This window comes from Rutidosis leptorrhynchoides, chromosome 8, assembly GCF_046630445.1.
Source record: "Rutidosis leptorrhynchoides isolate AG116_Rl617_1_P2 chromosome 8, CSIRO_AGI_Rlap_v1, whole genome shotgun sequence".
NCBI lineage: Eukaryota > Viridiplantae > Streptophyta > Magnoliopsida > Asterales > Asteraceae > Rutidosis > Rutidosis leptorrhynchoides.
In genome coordinates, this window is record NC_092340.1 from 99,924,109 (window position 1) to 99,943,926 (window position 19,818).

Genomic DNA, 19,818 nt, shown 5'->3' on the forward strand with positions numbered 1-19,818 from the left:
ATTCCACATACCTTCTCCCTACCAACTCCACCGCCTCCATATCTTATCTACCTTCTTCCTTTTTCACATGCTAATCGTCGTCATTATCTCCTTAAATTGGGGTAAAATTTAGGGTTTTCCTCACCGGAACCGTCATCATTATCCGTTTATATTAGGGCTGCAACAATTAAATCTGATGCGAACCCTAATTTGTAGCTGCTATTGAATGAAACAAAAACATTGGGGTTTTTGGCTTCAATCTTCGATGAATATTGATTTTCATTACCATCTTCCTTTGCTTTAATACGTGGTTGCACTTTTTTCCCCGATTGTATGCTTCTGATGTTGCAAATGACGGTTGCGGTTGTCTCGACGGCTGTAACGTTCCTATGTTTCGATATCCTAACTTGATAATGCTTCATATTCATTGTTTTTCCCATTTTTTAGATTGAATTATCATGTACTTACGTCCTCTTTTCGATTTTATGGTAGTGAAGCTGTCGATGGTGGTTATGGTTGTATCGACGGTGGCTATGATGATTGATGTTCTTGATGGGATATTTATGACCACTCCCGTTTCTTGGCGAGGCAACACCTGAAAGGCATTTAATCAATGCAACCGTTTGTGCTTGCAGCCATGATGGGTTTTGGAACTTCTTTTGTTCCTAAATTCAAATCTGAGCCTAACCAATATTCGGTCCTATGAACCGAGTTTCATTACCATCTTCCTGTGATTTAATATGTGGTTACACATTTTATTTCAACTGTATGCTTCTAATGTTGCTAATGACGGTTGTGGTTGTATTCATAGCAGTAACGTTTGTCAGTTTTGATAGCATAACTTGATAATGCTTCATATTTATCATACTTTTCATTTGTTCTATTGAATTATAATCTTTTTACGTCCTCTGCTCAATTGTATGGTACTGAAGGTATCGATGGTGGTTTTGGTTGTATTGACGGTGGCTGTGATGATTGGTGTTCTTTATGGGATATTTATGGTCCCTCCCATTTCTTGGCGAGGCAACACTCGGAAGGCATATAATCAATGCAACCGTTTGTGTTTGCAGCCATGGTGGGTTTTGGAACTTTTTTTGTTCCCAAATTCATATCTGAGCCTAACCAATATTTGGTCCCATGAATTTGTTTTAACATTATTCATTCCCTCCGATCTGTATGTTAGTTTATTTGTTTTATTTAATTGGTGAATGAAGTATAGTTGTTGTATTACCCTTATATACCAAGAGGCATGCCATATTTGGACGTTTTGTTCACTTCGCCTGTTGTTTTGTTGTATTTGGAATCGTTGGTGATGGTGGTTAACATCCAAACCTAAAAGTTTCATTTATCTTGATGAGTTTTGCTGCCTTTTTTGGACATGGCAGCCGCTCTGCGGAGTGTTGATGCAGTCCTCAAAAATGGTACTCTCCCTGTTTATAAAGAATTACTCTATATATCAATTAGGAAGGACGGCATCTACTCCTCAAATTGCATCACTTTGTCATTTTACAATTTAAGTTATTGAAGTAATAGTGAAAGGCAGGGTGACTGTTTTCTATTTTACTGGAGTAAATGTTGAATTTATTCAGCCCTATGTTGTTTATTTTTGGTATCCATTCTGTGGAGTTTGGTTACAACTCTTGGTTATGGTGGTATCTCTTTTTGTAGACAGTTGAAGTAAATTTATGATGTTATCTACACCCTCCGATAAGGCCGATCGAGTTTCATATCGATAATACTTTAGAAATGAAGGCTGTGATGATGAATATGTGGGACTTTAGTCAAGCAATGAGAAAAAAGGGATCGTATCTTGGCGTGGCAATCTAAAGATTGCAGCCATGGCGACTCATATGTTATTGCTTGATTATATATATGAATCTGAGCCTCACTTTTTTCCTCTCAATATTCATTATAGTTTTGCAGCTCCTGTTACCTATAGTTCATCTGCAGAGTCGCTTATGGATCCATTGTTGTCACCTGAAATATGTGCAAATGCAAAAGGTATATTCTTTTTTCGTTTGAGTTTGACCTCATAACTATTGGAAATTTTCTAATCATTTGTTCTCTTATTTGATGTGCTCGGTATAAGAAAAGCTTAATTTCATATAGTAGTACATATTAGCTTTACAGAAGTTTAATTAAATTGAAATGCGCATGTTCAAATTGAAATTACCAAGTTGTTGACTCTTAATTTTAGCTGAAAATGCCATATTTGGGCTGAAATTACTTGGGAATTTAGAGTAAAGTAAATCACCTAAAACAGACCTCTGTAAATAACTCGACGACTATTTGCTAAGCCAGATTATGCTAATGGTATAGGTGTTTAATTATTCGACCATGGCTGGCTCCGGTGATTATGTCGTTTACAATTTCTTTTTTGGCTAATCCGTATCTTATTTATTTTGTCGTAAACTGAAATGTGTAGTTAAAAATGCTGATTTGGTGGCGTCGTGAACGTCTGCTGCTCGCAGCCTGCTATACTTCCTTCAGTCGAATATTTAGCGCCAACAGGTCTTGATATGGTGTCTTCAGTTTTTTTATTTGTTAATTAAATTGTTCACGTTTTATATATATTTTTTGATAGATTGCTCTTCGTAGTTGAATTCGTCAACTTTCTTCCAATAACAGCCTTGCCTGCTTTGCGCTCTGCCAAAAATACATTTTCTCTTAGTAGAAAGCGTCGCCGGTCACTGAGTCACACTAACGATGTCTCAATCAGTCACATTATTGAAAACAACCATTCTATTGCTATCTATACTGTATCTTAGAGGCAAATGGGTAAAGGGGACATGTTAAGGCATCGTAATCATACATGCAATACTCCTGCTCATTTTTTGTCTGCTGATGTTGGGACACCTGCTATCGCTATAGATTTGGCTCATTCGGTTTTCACATTCGTTGACACTTCAACAACAGATCCGGTCACATGTGTCTCAGGTAACAATATAATATTGTTTGTGATTTATACACTACACCTCTTAGTATCTCATATCTTATTTATGTAATGATGTGTTCAATTTTATTGTTTCAGGTTCTGATCCGGGTGATCCAGTAACATCCCAAACAGTAGGCACTATACAACATACTGCATATTTGAATTTTGATTCTATAGCAGCCGCATCTCTTAACCCTATGCATATTACTGGGACTATATTCACTGATGATAGTGGGAGGTAACTTTCGAAGATATATTTCACTTTCTAATCGGATTGTACTTTAAGTATCTGTTTTTTATTAGTAACCTTAGTTTCAATTTTTTAAGTCTAGGCAATTTATTTTCTCGGGTCACATTTATATTGTTATATGTTGCCTTTTGTAGTTGGTGGGACTTCTTTTGCGCCAGCATCTGCCTTTGCCAATGCGTGTATCCAGGTGATAATTACTATCAATATACACTAGCATTTATGAACCACAAAGTCAGTTTACATTTTTTCTGGCTAATATACCAACAACGTCATTAACCAAAATACTAAGTATACATTTTCGCAGGCAAAGTGAAGCTAATGAGCTCACCAGTGACCCACTATTACTTGAACCCCAACGTGGCATAATAAGTACATTTCATTTATATGAATTAATTTTCGCAATGGTAAGCAGCTAAAAAAAATTATGCATCGGACCCATCATCAACTTTAAACAGCACCAGATTTGATAATCCGGAAGAAAAAAAAATACAATAGAAGAACACTCGCATTCTTGCTTTCGCAAAGCCCTTCAACTTTCGGAGTAAGATCATACCACTCAATCATGTGCACATGGTCATTAGCTTTGAGAATGGAGTTACTACACATTAGTTGTATGATTTATAAGAATGTTAATCTTTTTAGATATACTGATCAACAAGTATATATTTCTTTTTTATCTTGATTGTTTCTAATACATATCAAGGTAAACAACACACACAAGCACACACAATACTGTGCAGCAAAACACACGACACACGACACACCACACTACACCACCAAAAACGCACCAAACGGAGCCGCAGCAACGCGCGGTCCGTCTTATTTCTAGTTTAATTCCAAAAAAGATCGGAGTGTTAATATGGAGAGCAAGGCTAAGAAGGTTAGCGGTTCGTGAGGAACTAGACAAAAGGGGGTTGGATCTACATTCGGTTTTATGCCCATTATGGGACAATGGTGTTGAATCGCTGGAGCACTTGTTAATTCTATGTAAGCATGCAATGGAAACTTGGGAAAAGTGTTCAAATGGTGGGGTTTTTATCATGTGTCAAACTTTAGTATAAGCGAAATGTTCCTCGGTAAATCAACGCATCAACTATCTCCTTTTCAAGCTAAAGCGTGGCAAGCGGTAGAGTGGACTTGTGACTATCTCATTTGGAAAAATCGGAACAAAAAAACTTTCAAAAATAAAAGTTGGATTTCTAGAAGAGTTAAATGTAGATCGATAGATTGGTTATCGCGGTTAACGAACCCGAAATCGTGTTGTACTTGATGTAGTTTATCTTTGTGGATGTTTTCTCAACATCCATACCATCTTGATGTTATTGTTTTCGTGAGTCTGGGCCAACAATCTTATATGGTCCTCAACTGCAGGTAGATGAACGCGTGGATGGTTAAATTTCTCATGGGTGATCCCGTACTGCTGTTCAGGAAAAAAAAAATCTTAATATTTCGTTATACTAATTTTCTTGTTGGAATAAAAGTTGGTTTTTCAAAGAAAAAAAAAAGATCACATCGCTTAGACCATTAAAGTGTTTGGGTTTACCAATCAAATAGTCACACACTTGTTTTCTAGCTACATGATCTTTTTGTCCCACAACAACTACTCCTATTTAATTTGGTAATCATTTGTGAAACGTTGATTGATGTTAACGTCTTAAGTATATCAAATTATTTTAGTGTAGATTGTAGATGTAGATAAACAATTAGACATAAAACTTGGATAATGCGTCCTACCAAGTACTCAATATTTTATTGTTGTGGACCCTCTTGATAGAAAGTAGATTGTCATTGTTGAATTCCAAGTATCATTCCAACTAGTGTCTTCTAATGATAATCAGTTTTTCTTTATATAAATTAACGTTACTTAAGAAACAATTCTGTGGCTGTAGTTTAGTGGTAAGAATTCCACGTTGTGGCCGTGGGGACCTGGGCTCGAATCCCAGCAGCCACATTTTTTTTATTGTGTGGCTTTTTTTAATCATTATATATTTAACAAACTTCGCACCAGTCTGTAATTCTTTAATCCTACTTGGATGCCTTATTACACTTGTGCTTAATATATCCGAGAAACCAAATACATGACACTTAAATGAAGTTTTTATTGTTTAAAGATTATAACGAGTTGGGTGCTCTCTCGTTGCGGTGGGAACAGTTGTAAAATCTGATAGACAATAATGAGGCAAAAAATATAGGTAATGAAAACAAATTGAAGTTAATGAAAAACAAAATATTTTTTTTAGAAAAGCAAGATATTATAATTCATCACGAAGAGTTTTACAATACTAAGTGCAAATTGCATTTCAAACAAAATACACGAGAATAAAAAGAAAATTACACTATTAGAGCGAGACAAGTTGCGAAGAACAATATATTTAAATAAAAATTTGAAAAATACGAAACATATGATGTTATTATGACATCAGCTTACATCATTAAATGGGGGTACTCTTCATTGTGGTTACATTTGATGGGTGTCGAATCCAACAAAAATAATCCTACTTTAAAATATTTGTAGATAGCACAAGTAGGTTCGTTTCCACGGAGATTGGTCTAGACTATTTCTTTAATTTAACAAAAAAGGGGATTTTGATTTTTAGCAATTAAAAAGTATAAACTAAAGTAATAACTAAAAGTAAGTAAGTAAAGGTAGACAAGTAAAGATAGATATATAAACTAAGACGAATATAAAAATAAAAGGATACAATCTAGTTAAAGGGTGCAACTTAGTTATGAATCCGGATCAATCATCGACATCAAATCATCTCAAATACTTATGAATAAATTGGTTATAGTTGTTAACAAGCTCTAACAACCAGCTTCTTCTTACGGTTTCGAATAACAAAACAAGCTCTTTGTATATCACTCTTACCAAATAATTAGTCCTAAACAAGCTCTTAAGACTTAATTTTCGATAGCATTATAACCTAAAGAAACCCAATTATGATTGACAAATACGCAAGCTCGATTCATCTAAATCACATCACATGTTCTCTTAACAATAATCAAAAACTTGACCATAATTGATATTGTTAATTGCTACTAATATTAGAACATTAAAACAATTACGTACTTCAACTTCTAAATAGCTGTAAGCTGTTTTAGATAATCAAATAACAAGAATGAGATTCAATTAATTCAAAACAGAACTTTAATAATTCAAAGAACATGTAAATACCCAAAAGCATTCAAAACAAGATTCAATTATCTCATAACCCAATTGGATTCAACCCTAAATTGACCTTTAACTAGAAAGTAAAAGAATTAGCCACATGTAACATCCCGCCTTTTTCCGTTTACCTTCCGTTATATTACTTTAAAGTCCGTTATATAATTATAACATCTTCCGTTAATACGCGTTTTAAAATATTCCGTTTAGGTAATTCACGCACTCGCTTCAAACTTGAAGGGCTAAACTTGCTAATGGACCAAAGTTGTGGCTAGGTCAAAGTGGTCAAACCTTATCTCTTCCACTCATTCACCTCCTAACTCTTGATACTTTCATCTTTTACTCTCAAACACCCAATTCAAAGATTCATTATCTATTTTCGATCTAGCAAGAATTTTGCAAAACAAATTACATATTTGGAATCCTTGCATCTTCCCCTTCAATTCCATACCGATTTCATCTATTTTGGGTAACTTTCTAAAAACACTAGATTCTTTGTTCTTGATGTTTTTAACTTATAAAAGTGTTAATTAGTGTCTATGGCTCAAGTCTAACATGAATATGTGATTTATATGCTCGATCTTGTTATTTTAAGTAACTAGCATGAACTTGAAGTTTGGTGTGTTTGATCATGTGATTTGGTTGCCTAAATGTTGTTAGATGCTAAAAGTGCATGTATTAAATGTGTTACTAGCATCACTAGCTTCAATTTGATATGTAGGTTGACTTGGAAAGACTCCATAAACATGATTGCTAAATTTATGATTTTGAGTTAGGGTTTGATAGAAGTAAAATGGATTTTTGATGCATTAAATGCTTTACAATGTTAAGTGTAAGTGTTTAGTTGTATTGTATGCATGATTACCTACGTATTATATGCGTGCATTTAATTTCTCGAATCATCAATGTGCATTTATGGACTTGAAGCATTTATGATGAGCATTGATTGATCATTTAATTTGAAAATTCGATTATTGTAAATGTTAGATTTGATTGATGATATGTATCTAGTTATATTCCTCATTAAATTACCTTTCTAACGGTGTATGATATGCGTTTTAAGTATTTACGGTTCATTAGTTATGATAAATTGAAGTTTGGTTCGAGACTTGTAAAATTTTCAGCATTCCCACTTGAATCAGATAGGGATGCGGCGCATCACCCCGGGATGCGGCGCATCTGCAGACTGATGCGGCGCATCACTTGCAGATGCGGCACATCCGAAAGCTGCTGTCCAAAAAATTTTATTTTTTTTTCGTTTAATTCCCGCTATGCTATACATGTCCGTGATAATGCTAAAAAAGAACATATATTTCATAGCATTATTCCTCAAGAAAGACAAGCTTTTAGTTGCAATTGTTATATTTACAAGTGATATTCGTTTAAATAATAAAAGGTGAAGACAAAAGACAGATTCGACGAATTGAAGACGCAAACGACCAAAAAGCTCAAAAGTACAAAATACAATCAAAGAGGTTCCAATTATTGATAAGAAACGTCTCGAAATTACAAGAGTACAAGATTCAAAACGCAAAGTACAAGATATTAAATTGTACGCAAGGACGTTCGAAAATCCGGAACCGGGACATGAGTCAACTCTCAACGCTCGACGCAACGAACTAAAAATTACGAGTCAACTATGCACATAAATATAATATAATATTTAATAATTCTTAAAATTATTTATATATTATATTTATATTAAAAATCCGTCGGCAAACAAAGAGCCAAAGCTGGGTGAGCTGTAAAATCAAACTCCGCGAGTTGCGGAGTTTGAAGAAAAAAAATGCCGCGAGTCGCGGAGCTTCCCTGGACTCAAATCCCTATAAAAGCAAACGCAGTTTGATCGTAAAAATATCATATAATCTAACTCTCTCTCAATATATACGTAATATATATATATATATATATATATATATATATATATATATATATATTTATATTTTAATTTTAATTTTAATTTTAATTCTAATAATAAGGGTATGTTAGCTAATGTTGTAAGGGTGTAAGTCGAAATTCTGTCCGTGTAACGCTACGCTATTTTTAATCATTGTAAGTTATGTTCAACCTTTTTAATTTAATGTCTCGTAGCTAAGTTATTATTATGCTTATTTAATCCGAAGTAATCATGATGTTGGGCTAATTACTAAAATTGGGTAATTGGGCTTTGTACCATAATTGGGGTTTGGACAAAAGAACGACACTTGTAGAAATTAGACTATGGGCTATTAATGGGCTTTATATTTGTTTAACTAAATGATAGTTTGTTAATTTTAATATAAAGATTTACAATTGGACGTCCCTATAAATAACCATATACACTCGATCGGATACGATGGGCGGGGTATTTATATGTACGAATAATCGTTCATTTAACCGGACACGGGAATGGATTAATAGTCACTAGAATTATTAAAACAGGGGTGAAATTATGTACAAGGACACTTGGCATAATTGTTAACAAAGTATTAAAACCTTGGGTTACACGCAGTCGATAACCTGGTGTAATTATTAAACAAAGTATTAAAATCTTGTTACAGTTTAAGTCCCCAATTAGTTGGAATATTTAACTTCGGGTATAAGGATAATTTGACGAGGACACTCGCACTTTATATTTATGACTGATGGACTGTTATGGACAAAAAACCAGACGGACATATTAAATAATCTAGGACAAAGGACAATTAACCCATGGGCATAAAACTAAAATCAACACGTCAAACATCATGATTACGGAAGTTTAAATAAGCATAATTATTTTATTTCATATTTAATTTCCTTTATTTTATATTTAATTGCACTTCTAATTATCGCACTTTTATTTATTGTTATTGTATCTAATTGCACTTTTAATTATCGTACTTTTTAATTATCGCAATTTTATTTTATCGCACTTTTATTTATCGCAATTTCCTTATCGTTATTTACTTTACGCTTTAAATTAAGTCTTTTATTTATTTAATATTTTACATTTTGTTTTAACTGCAACTAAAGTTTTTAAAATCGACAAACCGGTCATTAAACGGTAAAAACCCCCCTTTATAATAATAATATTACTTATATATATTTGTATTTTTATAAAATAAAACTAATATAGCGTTAAGCTTTGTTTAAAAGATTCCTTGTGGACCGAACCGGACTTACTAAAAACTACACTACTGTACGATTAGGTACACTGCATATAAGTGTTGTAGCAAGGTTTAAGTATATCCATTCAATAAATAAATAAATATCTTGTATAAAATTGTATCGTATTTAATAGTATTTCGTTGTAAAATATAAGCTATTTCATATACACCTCGCATAACATCAAGTATTTTTGGCTCCGCTGCCGGGGAACATCTAGCTTAAAAGCCGGAAGCGCAACGCTAAATATTAAAAAAAGATTTTTATTTTTAGTTTACTTTTATAAAAAATACGCTTTTGTAAAAATACGTGTTAATTATTCGAAAACATAAAAAGAAAACAAAAATATAAATATTTTTAAGAGATTGTTAAATATTTAAGTTTTATAAAGTTTCTTTATTTTTATTTTATAAAAATATAAGTTTTATTTAAATATTTTGTTTTTATTTAAAACATAAAATCAAAGAAAGAATAAATATATATATATATATAAATCTATTTTTAAGATTTTTATAAAATTATAGAGTATTTCTATTTTTTTTAGATTTTTAAAACATAAGTTTTTATTTAGTTTTTATAAATATTTTATATAAATATTAAAACAGAAAAATAAAAAAAATATATAAATAAAATTACGTTGAACCTGTCAAACGAAGCAACCTGATCTGAAATTTGAAACCCCGCGACTCGCGGAGTTTTCCAGCATCGGGCACCGCGACTCGCGGAGCCGCCCTGACACACGTGACCAGAAGCCCTAATCAGGCATTAATTACGGGTTTTTATTTTTATTATTTAAATTTAACCCTAATTAGGTTTAATTATTTTAATTAATTTAGTTTAGTTTATTTATTATTTTGTATTTTTAGTTAAATTAGTTTAATTAGTTTATAAAATTAATAGTTTTATAAAATAAATAATATAAAAATAATATTTTTATAAAAATTGTACTTTTTACAACTTTTAGTGTATTTTTATATTTTGTTCCTTTTTAATTGTTTTAGCGTAATTTTTGTATTTTTCGCTCATTTTTAGTTTTAAGTCATAGTTTTTGCCATAGTTATTTTTTTTATTTCTAGATTTTTAGGCTTTGCCGTAAAATTTCTTAAGTGCTTTTTCTTTAGACTAAGATTTAGGTGTTTTAGAATTTTGTGACATCTTTTTAAATTTTAGTACCTTTTTAAGATATTGCCATTTGGGATATAGTTTTACCTGTAAGCTTTAATATTTTTAGATGCCTTTTACCTATGTATCAATTATCATTCCAATTAGTAATCTCAATTTGCGATTATAATTTTAAGTTAGTGGTAGTAATAAGGTTGGGTTAGTCGAGTGTTTTTAAGTTTTATAGTCATTCTCTGTTTCTTTCATTTTTCGACGCCTTTTTCAATCTTTTTCTTTTTCGACCTTTTTCGACGCGCTCTTTTTCTTTCTTATTTCTCACTATTCTAGTTTCTAGGACATAGATTTTTATTCTACTTCTTATCTAATATTTCTTAAAATTACAAAAAATTGTTTTAAGTGATTAAATTGATAGACATCAAAATTTTTTGGTTCGTAGTAATAGTTGGATTTGTACGTGGACCGGGTTATTGGAGCCAAACAGTCCTCAATTATATTGAGACCAAACTAATCCTGCCCCTCTGCTGCATCTTTTGGCTATTCGAAACGTGGGCAAAATCAGAAAAGTCTATTAATTGGATAACTTATATAATTTTTCTTTCATTTTAAAAACTAATAGGATATTCAGTGAATGCACCGAGCAAGACGTTCACCACCTTTTGTACGTTCACCACCTGTAACTAGATCAAGACATCTAGCAAATATTACCGCCATTGATTTTCCTTTAGAATCGTCATCCAGTCGACCAAGTACTTCAATTCAAATTTCCGATAATCCATTTTTTGAATCCGATCTCACAATTGAGAATCCGGAGAATATTCCGGGACGGTTCATAGATCCTGAACCATTAATTTTTCCTCCGGAACCACCAATCATTCAAACAGAGATTGTTGAGGAACGAACCATTAAATCAGAATCCTCTAGTGATTCCGATTCAACAAATTCAATTATGGAGAATCTGGAACCTTTAAGTATGGAAGACCGAATGAGAGCTAAACGCACTGGCCAAGGTCACGCAATTACTCATCCAGACATTAATGCGCCAGATTATGAAATTAAAGGACAAATTCTACACATGGTGACTAATCAATGCCAATTTAGTGGTGCGCCGAAGGAAGATCCAAATGAACATCTTCGTACCTTTAATAGGATCTGCACTCTATTTAAAATCCGAGAAGTGGAGGATGAACAGATATATCTCGTGTTATTTCCCTGGACTTTAAAGGGAGAAGCCAAAGATTGGTTGGAATCGTTACTTGAAGGGGCGATTGATACATGAGATGTTTTAGTTGAAAAATTTCTTAAACAATTCTTTCCGGCATCTAAAGCCGTAAGACTTCAAGGAGAAATTGTTACGTTCACACAGAAACCGAATGAAACTCTATATGAGGCATGGACAAGATTTGGAAAATTATTAAGAGGATGTCCACAACATGGTTTAGACACATGTCAAATAGTACAAATATTCTACCAAGGATGCGACATCACTACAAGGAAAGACATCGATATAGCAGCTGGTGGTTCTATTATGAAGAAAACCGAAACTGATGCTTACAAAATTATTGATAACACTGCTTCCCACTCACATGAGTGGCACCAAAAAAAAGATATCGTTAGATCATCTAAAGCAGCTAGAGCCGATTCTAGCCATGACTTAGATTCCATTTCCGCAAAGATAGATGCTGTCGAGAGACGAATGGAAAAGATGACTAAAGATATCCACTCAATACGAATTAGTTGTGAGCAGTGCGGAGGACCACATTTGATAAAAGATTGTCTCAGTATTGAATTAACAATGGAACAAAGAGAGAATGTTTCATATCTAAACCAAAGGCCTGGAAATAATTATCAGAATAATTATCAACCGCCAAGACCGATTTACAATCAAAACCAGAATTATAACCGAAATATTCCATACAACAACCAACAAGGTCCTAGCAATCAACAAGTATCCAATAATACTTACAATCAACAAAGACCTAATTTTCAAAACAAACCACCACAACCCGATGATAAAAAGCCGAATTTAGAAGATATGATGACAAAGCTAGTTGAAACTCAAACGCAGTTTTTCACATCTCAAAAACAAACCAATGAACAAAATGCTCAAGCATTTAGAAATCAACAAGCTTCTATTCAAAATTTGGAACAAGAAGTAAGTAACCTAGCAAGGTTAATAGGTGAAAGAAAACCGGGAAGTTTACCTAGTGATACAAATGCTAACCCCCGGAATGAAACAGCTAAAGTCATTACCACAAGAAGTGGCACAACACTTAAACCACCTGAAATACCTGTAACTTCTGATGAAGCTATTCCTACTCCACAAGAACCACAACCTGAACAAGATAAGGAAAAAGAACCGGTAGTTGAAAAGGTTAATGAAGATAACACAGTTAAGGCTAAACCTTATGTTAAACCATACCAACCACCACTTCCTTACCCGAGTAAAATGAAAAAAGAGAAACTTGAAGCCGAGCAATCCAAATTCTTGGATATGTTTAAACAGATAAATGTAAATCTTCCTTTCATTGATGTGATTTCAGGAATGCCTAGATATGCTAAATTCTTGAAAGATCTAATCACAAATAGAAAGAAAATGGAAGAACTCTCGGCCGTTACTATGAATGCTAATTGTTCAGCAGTGCTGTTGAATAAGATACCAGAAAAATTATCTGATCCAGGAAGTTTCACAATTACATGTTTTCTGGGTAGTCTTAGTTCAATAGAAGCATTGGCAGACTTAGGTGCTAGTATAAATTTAATGCCCTATTCACTATACGCTAAACTAGACCTTGGAGAATTGAAACCAACAAGAATAAGCATACAGCTAGCCGATCGATGAATAAAATATCCTAGAGGGATAATGGAGAACTTGCTAGTTAAAGTTAGTACTTTAGTATTTCCAGTAGATTTTGTTGTTCTGGACATGGAAGAAGATTCTCAAGTTCCTCTCATATTAGGAAGACCATTCTTAAACACGGCTAAAGCAATGATAGACGTGTTCGGTAAGAAATTGACCCTAAGTATAGAGGACGAGAGTGTTACCTTTTCAGTTGATAGAGCAATGCAACAACCGCAATCTGCAGATGATACATGTTATTATATTCAAACTATAGATTCACATGCAGAATTGTTGGAAGAATTTCCAGAATTACAAGGAACAGGAGAATGTTCTTTAGGAGAAGGTAATGAACCAATTGATGAAGCTGAAATGTTAGCTACACTTATAGCTAATGGATATGAACCAACAATAGAAGAAATTCAAATGTTAAAAGAAGAAGACAGATATCGATACAAATCATCGATAGAAGAACCTCCGAAATTAGAGTTAAAGCCACTTCCAAACCATTTGGAATACGCTTATTTACATGGTGAATCTGAATTACCTGTAATAATATCGTCTTCTCTTACTGAAAATGAGAAATCACAACTCATTTCTGTGTTGAAAGCTCATAAACCAGCCATTGCATGGAAGATTCATGATATTAAAGGAATAAGTCCTTCGTATTGCACATATAAAATCCTTATGGAAGAAGGTCATAAAACGTATGTGCAACGCCAACGAAGACTAAATCCGAATATGCAAGATGTAGTTAAAAAAGAAATTATTAAACTACTAGATGCAGGTTTAATTTATCCAATTTCTGATAGTCCATGGGTAAGCCCAGTTCAATGCGTGCCTAAGAAGGGTGGCATGACTGTCATTACAAATGAGAAAAATGAGCTTATTCCTACTAGGACTGTAACAGGATGGTGTGTGTGTATTGATTATAGAAAATTAAATGACGCCACCAGAAAAGATCACTTTCCCTTACCTTTCATTGATCAAATGTTGGAAAGGCTAGCCGGAAACAGTTACTATTGTTTTCTAGATGGTTTTTCCGGATATTTTCAAATTCCAATAGCACCTGAGGACCAAGAGAAAACCACGTTCACATGCCATTATGGTACTTTTGCTTACAAACGCATGTCATTTGGACTTTGCAACGCCCCTGCAACCTTTCAAAGGTGTATGATGGCGATTTTTCACGACATGATAGAAGAATGCATGGAAGTTTTCATGGATGACTTTTCAGTCTTCGGTGATACATTTGAATCATGTCTAGCTAATCTTGAACGAATGCTGATTAGATGCGAACAATCAAATCTAGTACTTAATTGGGAGAAATGCCATTTCATGGTTAAAGAAGGCATTGTTCTTGGACATAAAATCTCAAAGGAAGGAATTGAAGTGGATAGAGCTAAAGTAGATGTAATTGCTAAACTTTCACATCCCACCAATGTTAGAGGAGTTAGGAGTTTTCTAGGGCATGCCGGTTTTTACCGACGTTTCATAAAAGATTTTTCAAAAATTGCCACTCCTATGAATAAACTCCTAGAAAAGGATGCTTCATTCATCTTTTCAGATGAATGCATCAAATCTTTTAATATTCTTAAAGAGAAACTCACTAATGCGCCGATCATGATAATACCAAATTGGAATCTACCATTTGAACTAATGTGCGATGCAAGTGATTTTGCAATGGGAGCCGTTTTAGGACAAAGGATTGAAAAACGATTTCAACCTATATATTATGCTAGTAAGACTTTACAAGGAGTACAAACAAATTACACAACTACTGAAAAAGAACTCCTTGCTATTGTCTTTGCTTTTGACAAATTTCGTTCATATCTCGTTCTAGCAAAAACGGTGGTCTATACCGACCATTCTGCTCTTAGATACCTATTTTCGAAATAAGATGCCAAACCAAGATTAATCCGTTGGATCTTACTCTTACAAGAGTTCGATATTGAAATCCGAGATAAAAGAGGAGCAGAAAATCTCGTCGCTGATCATCTTTCTCGTCTTGAAAATCCCGAATTAGAAGTTCTAAATGAATCGGCCATACAAGACAACTTTCCTGATGAATATCTATTGAAGATAGATTATAATGAAATACCATGGTTTGCAGACTATGAAAACTACTTAGTATGTGGATTCCTTGAAAAAGGATTATCGTACCAAAAACGAAAGAAATTTTTCAGTGATATAAAACACTATTTTTGGGAAGATCCACATCTGTTTAAAAGTTGTCCAGATGGAATAATACGCCGATGTGTATTCGGAGATGAAGCTAGTAAAATTTTAAACCATTGTCACACAGGACCAACAGGAGGGCATTATGGGCCTCAACTAACAGCAAGAAAAGTTTATGATGCTGGATTCTATTGGCCTACAATTTACAAAGACGCACACCTTCTTTGCAAATCCTGTGATACTTGTCAAAGGGCCGGAAAAATAAGTCAACGTGATGAAATGCCACAAAATGTCATTCAAGTATGTGAAGTATTTGACATTTGGGGTATTGACTTTATGGGTCCATTTCCAAAATCTCATAATAATCTATATATTCTCGTAGCCATTGATTATGTATCTAAATGGGCGGAAGCACAAGCTCTCCCAACTAACGATGCACGAGTTGTAGTCAACTTTTTAAAACGTCTTTTTGCAAGGTTTGGAACACCGAAAGCTTTAATAAGTGATCGGGGAACTCATTTCTGTAATAATCAACTTGAGAAAGTTCTTAAAAGATATGGAGTAACTCATAAAATCTCCACTGCATATCATCCACAAACAAGTGGACAAGTTGAAAATACCAACCGAGCTTTAAAACGTATTCTAGAAAAAAACCGTAGGATCAAATCCGAAGGAATGGTCCATTAAGTTGGAGGATGCACTCTGGGCTTTTAGAACAGCCTACAAAACTCCAATTGGAACCACACCTTTTAGACTCATTTATGGAAAAGCATGTCATCTTCCAGTAGAAATTGAACACAAAGCATTTTGGGCTTTGAAGACATGTAATCTTGATTTACATGAAGCTGGACGTCTACGGTTAAGTCAACTAAACGAATTAGAAGAATTAAGACATGAAGCATACGAAAATTCATTAATCTATAAAGAAAGAACGAAGAAATGGCATGATAAAAGAATCAGAAGTTCAAAAGAATTTAAAGAAGGAGACAGAGTTCTTCTTTTCAATTCACGATTCAAGCTATTTCCTGTAAAATTGAAATCAAGATGGTCTGGACCATTCATAGTCAAAAGAGTTTTCCCATACGGAACGATAGAATTAATAAATTCAAATGGAATTGAATTTAAAGTTAATGGTCACAGAGTTAAACATTACATAGATAGTCCGATGGAAGTCGACAATGAAGTTAATCACAATTTCGATACCACAGCTAACTAAGTGTGGGGAGAATCAAGTCTTTTAAGGATTTTATGTATTTCTGTTAGAGTTAGATTTTCTGTTTTCGTGTAGTTCTCGAAAATGGAACCCGAATGGTCTTTTCCTAGCAGACCCTAAAGAACTAGTCTTCTCCCCCCATTCTGAATTTTTATTTTTTTAGGTTTTTACGAAATGAAGACTTCCTGTGAACTAAACCATGGTCTAATGCTACACGCTTTGATCACTAAACGTAATAATGACACACTTCCGAGTGAAATAGTATCAGTAATCAGAGAAAGATTGGACGGAGTAAGAAAAGAATCCAGATGCGAAGATAATAAGTTACAATTTGGTAAAGGAAAATCAAAATCCGCAGCGAAAAGAAGAGCACGACACCTAGAAAGATGTCACAAATGCGAAAAATGGTCACATGGAGGTAAATGTTCAAATAATCAAACCTATTTAAACACCGAATTTGTTACTTTATGCAGAGATGGACCGTTCATATGTTTAGAAGAAAAAACACTGAATGCTCGAGGTTACGCCTATGTAGCCATGGAAAATCAATTAAACCAACTATCTTATGAATGGGATAGATCATATCACTAAGAATACTATCTCACAGGTAAGTCTGTACAGTTTTTATTTTTATTTTTATTTTTAACCTTTTGATAATAAACGCTAATTTGTTCGCTATAAAGTATTAAATTGGTATTGAATAAAATTAGGTTTGGCGACCGAAATTATTGATATCATACAAAAATTTATTACATAACTGCGAAATTTAACGTTTATTCTTAAGGTATAAATATCTTTAATCAATCAACTCAAAATATTTCAAAAATTCGTCATGAGTTAAATTAGGTCATGGAACCGAAATTACTTTACCGAAAAGAGGGGCGCATATTTTTGATAATATTTGATTGATTAAAGAGGGATAAAAGACCAAAAAGATTTTTAATTTTATTTTTACCATGTTTTTAAAATTAATAAATTAGTATAAAAAAAAATTTATTGTAAACTTTTTAAATCAATATATTTAAAATTGTAAATATTTGAAAAATTAATCTTTTTAATATAAGTTTGTATGTATAAAAACAAAAATATAATATAAGTTTGGTGTGAATTTATAATATGAATTTTTAATTTTATGCATTTTAAATTTAAGTTTGGTGTGAATTTAAAAACAAAAATTTACTTTATTTTGCTAAGTTAAAAATATGATTTTTAAAATTCGCCGTAAGTTGAAGACTAGGTCTTTGAACCGAAATTGCTTTCCCCGAAGGAGGGACGAGAACTTTTATTATCATTATTTTTAATCTTATTGAATTAAAGTATGCCAAAAACATTAAAAAAAAAACCCAAAAATCTAAGCTTTTAAAACAATCGCTACAAAAAGACAAATTTTAAAATTTTGTCAAGGGACGGACTAGGACATCGTTCCGAAATGACCTCGTCCTAAATAACAAGGGAAACAAAATTTTAAAATTAATTACTTAATTGTTTTAATTAGTATAAGATGTTTAAAAAAAAAAAATACAAACTCCACGACTCGCGGAGTTTGAAGGGTAAATTTGCCGCGACTCGCGGAGAGACCAAAATCCAGAAAAAAAATAAAACAGCCAGAACAGATCAGTCAACACACCCAACCCAAAATTACTGCGAAAATACACACGAAAAACACACACAAAAACCTCCGAAATTCACAATTTTTCACCATTTTTCATCACATTTTTTACTAAAATCATGTTGAGAAGGATGCTATCAAGGAATTACTCAAGGAAAACGATAAATTTCTACACCTAAACACCATTTAATCCGAAAATTAGTGTTCTTGAGCAATTTTATACCCAATTCAATTTTGATGCTTTTTAGTGTAATTATGCTTAAATTGCTTATGTATTATGCTTGTATAACCTAGATTGATGCTATTTAACATGATTAGAAGCCTTAAACTTCAAATTTTGAGTAATCTAGGGTTTGTGTTCTTGAGCAATTTGGGGCTTTTTGATATAAACAGGTTATGGCTGATTTTTGTCATGAATTGTTGCTAAATTAAGTAGTGTAACATGTTTAGGTAGTTAAATGATCCAAACTTTGAGCCTAAACATGATTTTGAGAATTAAAGTGGACTTTTTCAAGTCTAAAATTCATGAACTTGATTTTTGAGAGATAATGCCATTTGAAACTTGTTTAATTGCTAGTAATGATTATTTTGACATGTTATTTAAGTTGAATGCTTATGAACTTGGCGAACATTTTCGTATATGCTTATTTGAAAAAGTGTAGATTTGATAAAAATATGAAAATGAGCATAAGTTTGATATAAATTGGACATGTCATTGTAATTATTTTGATTGATGATTTTGCTGACACTAATGCATATTTGGATGCACAAAAATTGTGTTTGATGTGTTTTGCAGACTGAAAGGGGTGAATCTTCATCCCAAGCTCGCAATGCTCCTCCTGAGAATGCGAAACAACAGGATGTTGATAGCTATTATAAACAAGATATACCTCATCCAGTTATGACATTTTCAGATATGCACTTGGAAGATTTGCACCCGAACTTGAGATTTGACAGACGTTGGATAGATTATCCAAAATACCAAAGGAGCTTGCATACTTTTCATTCTAAAGCTGTTGAAGTACCTAGGGTAATAGAATGGGCACCATTAGAAGCTGTAGAATTGGCCAGGCCAATTAGAGAATTGCTTACACAGAGGTATGGTAATTCTACTTTTAACGATTGGGTACGATTATTCAGCATGCGTAGACCTGTATATAAAGTATGGTGTGAAGAATTGTTGTGTAGTATAGAAATAAATGATCGGGTAGCTAGTTTAACCGATCGATCTTTTATTAGATTTTTGTTAGGAGGTTCGATGCGCCACATGTCTCTACTAGACATGGCTCAGGCCTTACGTATATATACGCCTGAGGAGTTAGCATCTACCGATTGTAGAGGGTTGATATTGAACGGTAGGAAAATTGATGAAAATTTTGATACGCATGGTGTATGGAGTCAAAT

The 19,818-nt window shown here is 33.2% G+C and overlaps 2 non-coding genes across 2 annotated transcripts; one reads left to right on the forward strand and one right to left on the reverse strand.

The window, feature by feature from the left end:
* Positions 1-5,043: 5,043 nt before the first annotated feature.
* Positions 5,044-5,115, forward strand: TRNAH-GUG (transfer RNA histidin (anticodon GUG)). Its single transcript has one exon. It is a non-coding gene; the product is annotated as a tRNA-His (tRNA).
* Positions 5,116-11,908: 6,793 nt separating this feature from the next.
* Positions 11,909-12,015, reverse strand: LOC139865196 (small nucleolar RNA R71). Its single transcript, XR_011764715.1, has one exon. It is a non-coding gene; the product is annotated as a small nucleolar RNA R71 (small nucleolar RNA).
* Between the last annotated feature and the right edge of the window lie 7,803 nt (positions 12,016-19,818).